This window comes from Pseudochaenichthys georgianus, chromosome 13 (genome assembly GCF_902827115.2).
Source record: "Pseudochaenichthys georgianus chromosome 13, fPseGeo1.2, whole genome shotgun sequence".
In the NCBI taxonomy this organism is placed as follows: domain Eukaryota; kingdom Metazoa; phylum Chordata; class Actinopteri; order Perciformes; family Channichthyidae; genus Pseudochaenichthys; species Pseudochaenichthys georgianus.
Window position 1 is genome coordinate 11222596 of NC_047515.1, and position 12462 is coordinate 11235057.

The window sequence follows — 12462 nt, forward strand, 5'->3', positions numbered from 1 at the left end:
ACATAGACCTTGGGTTCACAGTGTGGTACAGTGTTGGTCTTGCTAAAAAACATACAGACTGTCTTCTTAACATTCAGACATAGCTGTGAGTCAGTAAGCCATTGATTTACATGAACCATTGCATCATTTAATTTGGCCGCAGCTTGGGCCTTGGTTTTTGCATGGACATAAATGACAGTGTCATCAGCGTACATTTGCACCTCACATCCAGTGCACACTGAGGGCAAGTCATTTATATAAAGGCTGAATAGTATTGGGCCCAGGATAGATCCCTGGGGTACACCCAGTTCATTCCTCAGGGGTGGTGATGTCTCGCCACTTACCCTTACACACCTTACACATTTTGTGAATGAGTACTTGATGATTGACTGTATCAAAAGCTTTCTTAAGATCTAAGAAGATTGCTCCAACAATGCCTCCTTTGTCCATTTTTTATTTAATATTTTCCACAAGGAAACAATTTGCGGTCTCAGTGGAATGATTGGCTCGGAAACCGAATTGCATGGGGTGTAGTGTGAAAGGACTACTGTTAAGATGTCCAGTCAATTGCTCAGCTACACATTTCTCAGAGATCTTAGACATGACAGGTAAAATACTAATGGGCCTATAGTTGTTTGCATCAGTTGTGTCCCCGGATTTGTGGACTGGCACAACAATGGCTAACTTCCAGTCTTTTGGGAATGTTCCCTCCCTAAAAGAGGTGTTAATTATTTTGGTAATTGTCCCTGTGAGGGTAGTAGCATGTTTCTTTAGAAACAGAGAATCCAGTCCAAAAGTGTCTTTTGATTTGGAATTGTTTAAAGAAGAAATTATAGAATTAACTTTGGATTCAGAAGTCTCTGTCAGGGAGAAGACTGGCTGTGTATAATCAATAGGTGATGAATGTATTTGACCAATTTGGGGACTGTTTATAGTCAGCCTCACAGAATCAATAAAATGGTTATTAAAAATAGCCGCTATTTCTGCTGGCCCCTTACATAAGGTTCCATTGTTACTGATCTCCAGCTGCTTTGTTATTTTATGTCCTTTCCCTGTTAGGTTCTGCAGACAGTCCCAGATTTGTTTATGATTTCCCTTAGATTCATGAATGAGATTAACAAAGAAGTTGGATTTAGCTGCCCTGATTTCCTTTGTAACTCTGTTTCGTAAGGACGCAAATATAAGCCTGTCAGTCACTACATTTGACTTAAGAGAGTGCTTTAGAGCATTATCTCTCTCCTTCATTGATTTCCTGATGTCACTATTAATCCAGGGGAGGGTGTGTTTATTTTTGGACTTAGATTCGCTTTTCCTGAGGAATCGTTTTGATATATTTTGGATTGTTGACATAAGGGCATGTGTGTTGGTATCCACATCTGTACCTGATAACATTTGGCTCCAGTTAATGTTTTTAATTTCCCTGTCGAATTCATCGATATCACTCTTGGGTATTCTTAATTGGTAAGATTTTGTACTGGGTTTCAAATGGAAGCGGGATTTAGTGAGCTTTCTGACTATGAGAGTTAGGTTGTGGTCAGACAGACCAGTGATAATATTGTAGGTTTTTGTCACCCTTTCAGGTTTGTTGCTGAAAATCAGGTCAATCTGGGTTTTTGAGGATGTGGTTATTCTAGTAGGCCCCTTAATTAATTGTGTGAGATCAAATTGATTAGATACCCGTTCTAGTGCCTTATTACTTGCTTTGTCCTCCCAGTTAACATTGAAGTCACCCATTAATATTATTTCCTTGGCAGAACTGCATTCTCGAAGCATTTTTTGTAATTTGTCAAAGAAAATATATTTTGCAGATGGTGGTCTGTACACTCCAATGAGAATGAAAGACATCTGTGGGGACAGGCTAACACTAAGACAGATATGCTCAAGCTCATTCTCAGCAGAGCATTGAAACTCATTACATGATGTGGTCTTTGACATAAAACAGTAACCCCCCACCCCTGCCCACAGCTCTATCTTTCCTAAAAACATTATAGCCAGTAATGTGAGATGTGCTGTCAGAGGTAACTACAGTCAGTGACAGACCCTGCCCTCTGTGTTTAGCCACACAGCTGGGGACGCAATCAGTTAGAGATCTTAACTCTCCCAGGTGGTCAACATGCTTAAGAGATAAGAGTATCAATAAATAACAAACATCCATAGATAAGCAGTATCAGGATTGGTATCAATACAATCATGACGACACCCATCCCTTTAACCATCACATTTGTTTAATTTCATCCTTGAGTCCAAGAGGGCATCTTTGCTACATTTGAAGAAATTCCCTCCACTCAGACCATTTAAATACGTGATAACTCTGGTCACAGTTATCGACGACCCAGAGGCATAACAATGAAATCCAACAATATCTTTGATTAAAGTTGCTTTCATCGTTTTTTGGAAACTGTTGGGCAGAAGAAGACACAAAGTATAGCGGGAGAACAGTGGAGCCTGAAGATTCTTCTTCTCAACAATGAAGCCGTTAAATGCTGCCTCTTGGTCACACTTTCATATTGTGTTTACACGCACTGAAAGTAGCAGGGCACACACTGCGAGTTCAAATCAAAGACATGATTCTGTGTGCGGGAGGCCGGGGCAAATCTTAGGAGCAGCAGTGTGTGTTGTAGCATAGGAGAATGATCTTCCAACCTAATTTCTTCCCCTGTTCAATCATTTACATCCTACAGACCAAACCATTATCATCGTTTTGACACAACATCTCACCGTACAAGAGTAAAGCATAGCAGAGTGCTCTTATCAACTGGAGCGCTCAACACAATCATTTTCATCTCACGCACCAGATGGGAGCACGCACTTGAATATGCTAATGTGCTCACTGAGAGACACTGAGGTCACTGCAAAACGAAACAATAGGCAATATCCAGAGATCTACCGTCAACCAAAAATATGCTATCCTTTAACACACTTTTGAAATAATTTGACTATGGTCAAACATTTTCTAATTTCAAATGAATAGTCTACGTGCAAAAATATTTTGAATTTGTATTCCAGAATTTGGAAATATTCCGGTTCCTCATGATCCAGGTTTCCTTTGAGCAAATTACATTTTTATTAATTTAAATCTTTGTTCATTTCTGTACATTTGTAACACAATTGACATTGTTATACTACAGAAGGTAAAGATTCAAATGTACTTTATTTTTCACATCATCCAAAATGTCAATCTGTATATTTATTCTAGAGATCTCTTAGACGTTTGCGAGATATTTGTGAATTAGAGCCAAAATGTACAAATGAATCAAACATTTACCATTTGTGTTCCTGTAAAAGTAAATGTTCTATTTATTAGATGCTCTTTGAGTATTAGTCTTAGAAAGGAACTTGAAGTTTGAAAAACTAAAAGACATTTTGTGTTTTTTTAAGGCTGGTTAGTTTAAACCCAAGCGTACAGAGTGTCAAACAATATTGTTCAGTCTGACTATTTTAATGAATGTGAGAATGACATACATGTATCTCTTTATACTAAACTTACCTACTGATGAGCAATCATGGATTCAAATCCATCCCCGGTTGCTTCATTACAATCAGTCAATGTCACGTTTTCTGTGTAACTGGCAAATACATTTCCCAGAGGTGAAGTCACTTTAAAGCTTTCTTATTGCTTTTCTCCAGAGCCCAAGGTATTGATTTCTGAAGGATATGCTTCACAATTTAGAATGATCAATAAACCGAGTGCACATTACCGACTAACCAATTTGGAAAAGATCACTGGCTCACAGTGTCTGATGGTTTTACTCTCTCTTCATTTAAAAGCATTTGGCCTGATCCAGAATTCATGAGCAGCTCTTCATGGAAGGCTGAGCAGCGTTGGCCTGTCCAGAAGCCTATCAGCTTTACATGTAGCTGTAGATTAGACATCACGTAACGTTAACGTGCGGTCATGTAGCTGTGCCTTACTCCACATCAGCGTGACCCTTGTCTCAGTAACTGATTGTGATGTGGTTTTCAGGACGATGCCTGCTCTGCTGCACTTGGATATGCCAGGTTCTCTGTGCCGGGTTCTACAGAGTATAATGGGTACAGGAAGAATAAAGAAAGAAGGCAGCTATAGATACACTACACAATGTCAATATTGTTATACTGTATCAATTCTTTAAAAAAACGAACCTTCCATTTTGATATTAATCATTTAAAACCATTGACTTAAAGAGGACGCATGGCGCTCATTTTGAGGTTCATATTTGTATTCTGTGCCTCTACTGTTTACATGCTTGAATGTTCAAAAGCTCTTTTCTCGTGCTACAGCACCTCTTTTCACCCTCTGTCTGAAACCAGAGCCCAATGTATCAAGCACAAGTACGGGCACGAGCAAAAAATAGGACTCAAGAGCACAACCAGGCAATAAGGTCTTTAGTCAAGCGTTTAATCCAAAAGGTAAAAATAAAACAGGCAATGATCAAAAAATGTACTGACTTGAAGTAACAAAAAACAACCAACTAAGTTGGCGGAAAACTACTAGAGAAGCAACAAAAAAACAACCAACTAGGTTGGTACAAATGCTAAGCAGCTAGAACAATAGCTGCCCTCAGAAGAGAAACATGGAGCACTTTCTGCTATACAGACAAGACGAACTGGCACTGACCAAGGAAACAGCACAGACTAAACACACAGGTGAGGAGTGATCATTAGGGACAGCTGAGGCTCATTGAGACCAGGCAGGTGATTAACAGGGAGCGAAAATACACAGGTGAGGGAGTGAGGCGATCAGCCAGGGCCAGGATGTGACAAATGTGCTCTGATTGGTTAGCTGGCTGGCTCTGTTGGGATTGGGCAACCGTTTAGAGATATCTTGCCCCTTAGAAAATTACTTCAAATGTGTTGGCGCATGAGAAAACGCATTGCAACTCGCTTTACCAACGGGCTCTACAAAACACCCACGTATCCACATCCAATAAGGCCTGTAATTAAATGTCTCATCAAATCTGTTTTCCTCCCAAATCATTTCAATCCAGTCATCCAGCAGGATTACCGGAGCACAGGGGGAGTTGGATGGGGGGGGTGAACGGAGCAGGAAGCCCGTCCAAGTTGTAGGAGCCTCCTGTCGCGTCTCAGTGAGGAGAATGTGAGGGCAGACGGTAGGAGCTGCTGGAGCCGCTCCAGACGCTGTGTTGGCAAAGGTACTACAGGCACAGATGGCTCAGTCACACACACACACACGCTCAGACAGGAGATGACACTCATGACAGGCGATGACACATGTACACATGTACACACACGCGCAGGCAAACAGCAACACACAAGAACCAAATACATTAGTGCACAGCCACCCGCAGACTAAAAACCTTGAATGAACACACACACACACACACACACACACACACACACACACACACACACACACACACACACACACACACACACACACACACACACACACACACACACACACACACACACACACACACACACACACACACACACACACACACACCTTGATTTCCTGATCCTTTCGACCCCTTAGGACCCTGCTACACAAAACAAAAATAAAAACAGCAACTGTGCTCTCAGATGAGCCGTGTGTGCAAGTGTGTGTGTTCAAGAGAGTGTGAGGGACAATCTGACATGACAGTAGGGCTGCAACAAACGACTAATTTGATAGTCGATTAATCTATCGATTAATGAAACGATTAATCGACTATTCGGACTATTATGCCTTGCACAATTTCTCAAACGCTCTTATTTAGCCATTAACTTTTAGATTTAGCTTGAGGTTGTTTTAGGCATGTGGAAACTAACAATGAAGACAATAAAGATGAATACTTGATTAAAAAATACATATTATTAAATTAACTAAGCAAATTGTTTACAAAATGAACATTGCTTTTCATTTAAATTAAATAAATAATATTTCACATCAAAAGAAACAACAGTGTTTTAGCAAATAATAAATTATCTGATGACAGAACTGTAAACAGAATAGCTGAAACTTTAACAAACTAACTAATTCAGTTACCTCAAATCATTACCCCATGTTTGTATAATGTAGTTAACTCCGTGTGTTGCTGCTAGCATACATAACACCTGACGTGGAAACATTACTCGTGGACGGGGCTACAGAGCTGCTAGAAAGACAGTGGAACCCGGTGCATTCCTCCGTCTGGATGTGGAGCACTTTTGCTAAATGTTTAGACAAATTGCTCGTGTTACCGCCCTGACATGCTAAACTCTTATTGCACTTTAGGCAACGAGCATCGAGACGGGTAAAGTTTAACAACACCTCGGAGCGGCGTTCTCTCCGCCACCTCCGCAGTGTGTTGCTGCATGTAGCAGCCGCGTGTGTGTAAACGGCCCCGCCCCTCCCACACAGACCGGGGAGAGAGATCTCGTCTGATCGAAAATACCTCATAGACGCATTTGTTTGTCTTTTTACATATTATAAACGAGCTGGCCACACTAAGACTGCGATATAATGTTTTTGTATCAATAATACATGACATATATGTTTTAAATGTCTCCAGTACCAATAACGTTGTAGCTTAACGGCGCGTAAAACGCACGTGATGACGTCACCAACGAATCGACGACTGAATTAGTTGGCAACTAATTTGGTAATCGATTTTAATCGATTAAGTCGATTAGTTGTTGCACCCCTACATGACAGCAGAATCCCGGGACATTAAGGACACACTCTTCTTTCCCGCTATATGGCAAACCAGACTTGCAAATGAAAGTAGAAGAAAAGTGTAAATTCACTTTTTTTTTTGCAGTCACAATGCAAATGCAGAGTCTGCTCTCTGCCCACCCGGCAGCTGCTTTTGAATTTGATCTTGCATAGTAAGACTTGCAAAACTGAGAAAGAGAAAATGAATTTTTAATAAGTTCTGGAGAGCGGGGAGAGTGGGTTCATGAGAAAAGGCAACAAGGCAGGGTCTGAATAATGATGGTTTGAAGGCTGAAACTGATATTGTTAGAGGGTGGACTGCTGTTCTAAGCTGAGACGATCATGCTATATATGAATGAATAAATTATGTCAGTGTGGAGAAACCTGTTAAAGATCACACTGCCTCCTCTAGGCAACCAGTGTCCAATATATATAGACTTAGTCTCTATATGGATTTCTAAAGATATATTTAAAGCGATGTACTGTAGAGCTGCTAAGATTTGAAAATTGACTAGAAATTGCATAAAATGCTGTTTTCAGTCTCTTTAATATTTAGATTTCCCACTTTTCTCTTTATTATATGAAACTGATTATCTTTGGGATTTGCACTGACAAACTGTGGTTAAAGTCCGCCTTGAGACAAATTGTAAAATATGTCAAAATACTCTGTTATGATATATATTTAGTTTAACAATGGCTCTGCAGATAAAAAGTTCTGAAAATGGGGCAGAGATATTCTAGATGCGGCCCCGCCTACTAACGCACACGCTAGCATTGTGCACCAATAAGCTTTTATTACCAAGGAGGTCATGTTTTGTTTTTTTGCCGGAGTTCAAATCAACGCATCTGCATACAGCGATTGGCTCTTCTAAATGTGTACACAATCTAGTGCTATGTTGTTCACAGGCATCTTCCCCTTTAGTAGAGAGATGTTTAAACGTTTCTTTAATATAAAAACTTAACAGCTTTTCAAGTCAGTATAGTCAAGGTCAGGCATTTAAGGTGACAGAACATAAAGGACATTAAAACAATAATATTAAAAGCCTAAAGAGAAGACACAGTGGATCAGACAGATTGTCAATGACTCATTTACGAATATGAGGTTTTATTTCATGCTTGGTGTGAGACATAGTGAGATTCTAATATTGCTGAGCACAGACACGGTACTGTCTCAGGAGTGTTGAAATGTAAGGGGCTGCCCATGAGTAAGAATCTTACGGATAGTGTTTTTTATCATCTGGAAGGGACCCAAAGGCTGCAAGAATACGAGGCTTTAATCCTGGAGTAAAGCACTGCAGTGAGATTTGGGAAAATCCCACTAGGTTATGACTCTCCACTGAAAACCTTTTACTATAAATTACATCATGTCCGAGTTCAAGGCCATGCCAGCGTTCAAATACTCAGAATAAAAAAAAAGATATACAAATGACACCTTTCAACTTATACTGTATGAGAAAGTGCTACATTGACTGCTTATGCACAATCCCTTGATATAGTGACAAATACATTGCCCTATACCAACTCATCTCATCTTATAATGAGATAAAGTCAGTAAGAAGTGGAGCGGTGGTCATTTCATGTGAACTTGACTTCCCTAATTTGAAAAAGGAAAAGATAATGTAGTTGTTGTGATACAGCATTACTATAAGTAGGACATTAAAAGAGGAGATAAGATCACACTATGTGAGAAAGATGTCAGCATACTGCAGTTCATCGGCACATTATAAGAGAACTTTTTTTTTCTTCACTGTTAAAACAAGAAATTGGGTAATTTACCATTTTCTCCATTAACATCCAATTTGGAACACCTAATTCCCTGAGCATACTGAGTATCTATCTGATAGTGTTACTAACGAACATGTAGAATTACTGGCAGAATTGGAAACTGGAAATGGAATTGGAATTTTTTACTTGGAATTTGGAATTGGAACATGGAAATGAAATGTGGAATTTGGAACCTGGATCTGGAATGTGGATTTGTAAAGGGAACCTATCATTTGAATTTGCAATAAGACCAGCAGTTCAGCCATACATGGCATACAATAATCATTTACTAGTTTATTATCCCCTAAACAAGTCCTTCATTTTAACTGGTGAGGCCATTTTCCTCCACGCATGGTCCTATCTCTACCTCAAACTGTCAGCTGACAGATGCACTTTGAATATAGTGATGTAGTACAGCCATGATTGGAATGTGGGTAATTATCTGGTACCTTGAATTGGATTTCTGAATTGGATTTCTGAATTGGAATTTTTAATTCGAAATTATAATTTGGATTTAGTACCTGGAATTGGAATTGGGATTCAGAACTTGCAATTGGAACTTGGAATTTGGAAATTAAACTGGAATTGGAATGTGAAATTCGAAATGGAACCTGGAATTTGCAATTAGCCATTCACAGTTCAGCCAGAAATGGTTTCACATACATGAATTATTTACCAGTTGAATTTTCCTTTTTTATTCCTACATTTTTTTAAACCATAGTGTGGCCATTTTTAATCCAAACATAGTCCTATCACTCTAGCACAAACTGTTAGATGACAAATACACTTTGAATATTGTGATATGGAAAATAAATTGGTAGTCTGAAGACTGAATTTGGAAATTAAATTTGAAATATGTTATTTGGAATTGTAACCGCCAATTTGGAATTGGACTTTTACATTTGGAATTGGAATTGGAATGGGTAATTTGAAACAGTACCTTGAATGTGTAAATAGCCCAGCAGTTTGGGGTTGAATCAGGGACGTTTTAAGAGACCTGGATAAAGCGTTGGAAGCAGGGCCCCATTCATCAATATAAATGTTACTCTGTGACCCTGACTCGTGAGAACAAAAAACCCAGATCTTCAGAAAGTGGGTCCATAGAGCATTCGTAGTTACATTTTCCTTAAACCCCTGAATCTCCAATCCACTGTGTGTGTGCTGTGTACATGTGTGTCACATTTAGAGGATTTATTTGAAATCTTTCATTGACATGTTCTTGGTTTTGTTCATTTATATCACTTAAAAGGACATTAGCAGCCTGTGGTTATTACACCTCACTTTGCCCTCTTGGAACTTGGATAGGCCATTTGTTTCTTATATTCAATTTTGACAATATTGTTTTCTGATAAATGTAATCTAAAGAGTGAGCTCAGGTGAAAGAAACCGTGTGAGACTGGTGGAGTGTTGTGGTCGAGGGGGGTGCAGAGGGAGGGAGAGGACAGCTGTCAGGCAGCCTGCAGGTCTGCATGAAACCTGCTGCTGACTCGGCAACTGCAGACTGACAGACAGCTGTCCTGGGAGCTGCGCACAGAGGTTAGACTCATATGCGGCTGATATTCTCCATTTATTAGAAACTTGTCAGCACCCTCAGCATAAGCCAACCTCACTAGCAAATCCACAGCAAGTGATTATGCATTTGGCCAATAACGCAACCCTTTATCGTAGCATATTATTTAAATAAAAATGTGTTTTGCCGTATTGAAATTGCAGGAAATTGAACAAATGTGTTGACAGATGGAAAAGACGAGGCACTCATAAAAACAACAAAATTGCAACAAAAGTGCAATTGAAATTACACCAATGAATAATGATGTACACGCAGCATGTGATTTAACAGTCTAATAATGTTTCTACTCCACTGAAGACACATCAAATGGTGGCAGAGACAATGATCATCTGACAGAAGGATTAGCTCAACCAGCCGATTATCACGATGCATTCAAATACTTATATTTTCAGAAGAGTTCTGAAGTGATTCACAATTTTCTGTTGCTTTTCTGAACAGTTGAATGAGACTGAACAGCTTTGCCCATGGATCCAGTTAACTCATTTACAAAGTATCACAAATACTGGAAATCATCAGACCAAAAATACGCAATCTACTAACCTATTTATATCAACGTTCAAAAGTCCCTATCGCTCAAATCGTGAAGCTTACTCACTCCTACACTTTAATGCTGCTCGTGTTGCATCTCTCCATCTTTTCCTGAGGCCAAGAGCTGCTTTTAACACAAATCCTGTTTCTGGAGCGAAACAATGAATGAATGTGAAATCATCTACTGTAGGAACGAGAGCTAAATAATACTGTGGGTCATTATTAACCAAGCCTTTGATAACAACCGAAGAAGACATTTGCCTGTAGGTCATTTGTAATGCAAAATTGCCTTTACAACCTTAAAAAAATCATGCAACCACGGTGAGATTTTTGAGTGGAGACAAAGACCCCATCATCTGATAGCGCTGCCTGTTTGCCTGCTTCCGGACAGAGCTTCAAATGAACCATGATATGATCGCCAAGCTGCAGTGGAAGTGCACCAGTGAACAACAGCAGACGGTGATGCAGCTCTCATATTTCAGGAAGGAGACTAATGACATTGATATGACCTTGTTAGAGACTCCCTATTTGAGCGGACATACTGTATAATGATGACACATGACATGTAATAATAACCATATTGCTTTGATTTTACAATCATTTTCAAAGAGCTGGACAGGCAGAATGGAAGTAAGCCTTCAGAATCAGCTCGTATTAATCTGCATTTCAAAGATAGTGGGCTAAAAAACAAGGAAATGACTCAATAATTCATGAGTTACCAACTCCACAGCTATTTAGAGTTCCCGTAGCGGTGTGCAGGATTCAGAGATGTAGCCCACTTGGACCCACAAACTGTAGGCATTGTCCTTTCCTCCTTCAAATCAGTAAATATGCAACCCTTGAGCTGAGCTATACAGAAAGTACATTTCCTATGTAGACAGCTGTTGGAGCGAAAACACTGAGAAAGTGAAGTGTAAATATAGCGCTGTGAATGCAAATGTCAACCATCTCAATGTTTTCAACTGTTCATCTAAAGCCCAGGAGAAACATTATAGTTCTCAGTACATTTATGACCAGTATAGCAATTGTGAAAACCACATTATCTACACAGGAAGTGAGTGGGCGTCCACTTGATGGAACATAAGAACTCAAATCTAACTTCATGAACGGACAACAGCTGTATGTCGAGCGAAAAGAAGGTCAGTCTCCCTTTCGATCTATAAGACTTTGTTAACACTGCATTGGTACATCCATGCCACTGCAATGCAGATTAGTCTACTTGTAGCTGTTTGAAAGTGCTACTAGGCTGTTATGAAACATATTTGACATCTCTAGCAGGGGTATAAAAGGAATTGACACACTTTGAAACACAGAGAACTAACTTTAATTGTTTTGCCCAAACAAGAAGCAAAATAAGATAATGATCCCATCAAAAATAATAAGACAGCTGTGGGTTCATTGAAGCAGATGGGGATACTATGGTGAAGCCTTTATCCTTCTTACTTTTGAATGTGTATATTTCTACCACTCTCCAGAGGTCACACATGCTGACCACAAGACCGAGGACTTCAAAAACTGGGGGGATATAATAAATACCACTTGACTTACTTATAGCATTTTATCATTCCCGGTTCCCTCGTCTCAAATTCAACGCTTTTTTGAACATGGTTGTGGTTTGAAGCCTGAAATAGGGTCTGTGGTCAATACAAGCTTACGAGATGTTCACGTTTTGTTATAAGACATTAAGTATGTCGGTAAATACCAGACTGGTGAATGTCTGAAGTTCGTTGTAGAATGTAGTCCGTTAAGTATTACAAAATCTAAAAGTGTTTTAGAGATTATCCTTCTGAACAAAACATGTTAATCATAAACACGTTCTGGCCACATGCTTATTTTCTGCCCTATACTGAAAGCCAATGGGGGAATCCCATTGCTTTTGGTCGAGGGAGCCCTTGTGAAGCTAACTTCCAGTCGGGCCTAAAAAGATACGTCATCATGCCTGACTCAATTGCCTTACGTCAAGATTTTAGATTCTGCCAGAGCTCACGCCTCAAAAATTATATTT

The 12462-nt window shown here is 39.5% G+C and overlaps 1 protein-coding gene across 1 annotated transcript in view; it reads right to left on the reverse strand.

The window, feature by feature from the left end:
• Window positions 1–12462, reverse strand: part of ubash3bb (ubiquitin associated and SH3 domain containing Bb) — a 56288-nt gene that overhangs the window by 33512 nt on the left and 10314 nt on the right. The window lies entirely within an intron of this gene.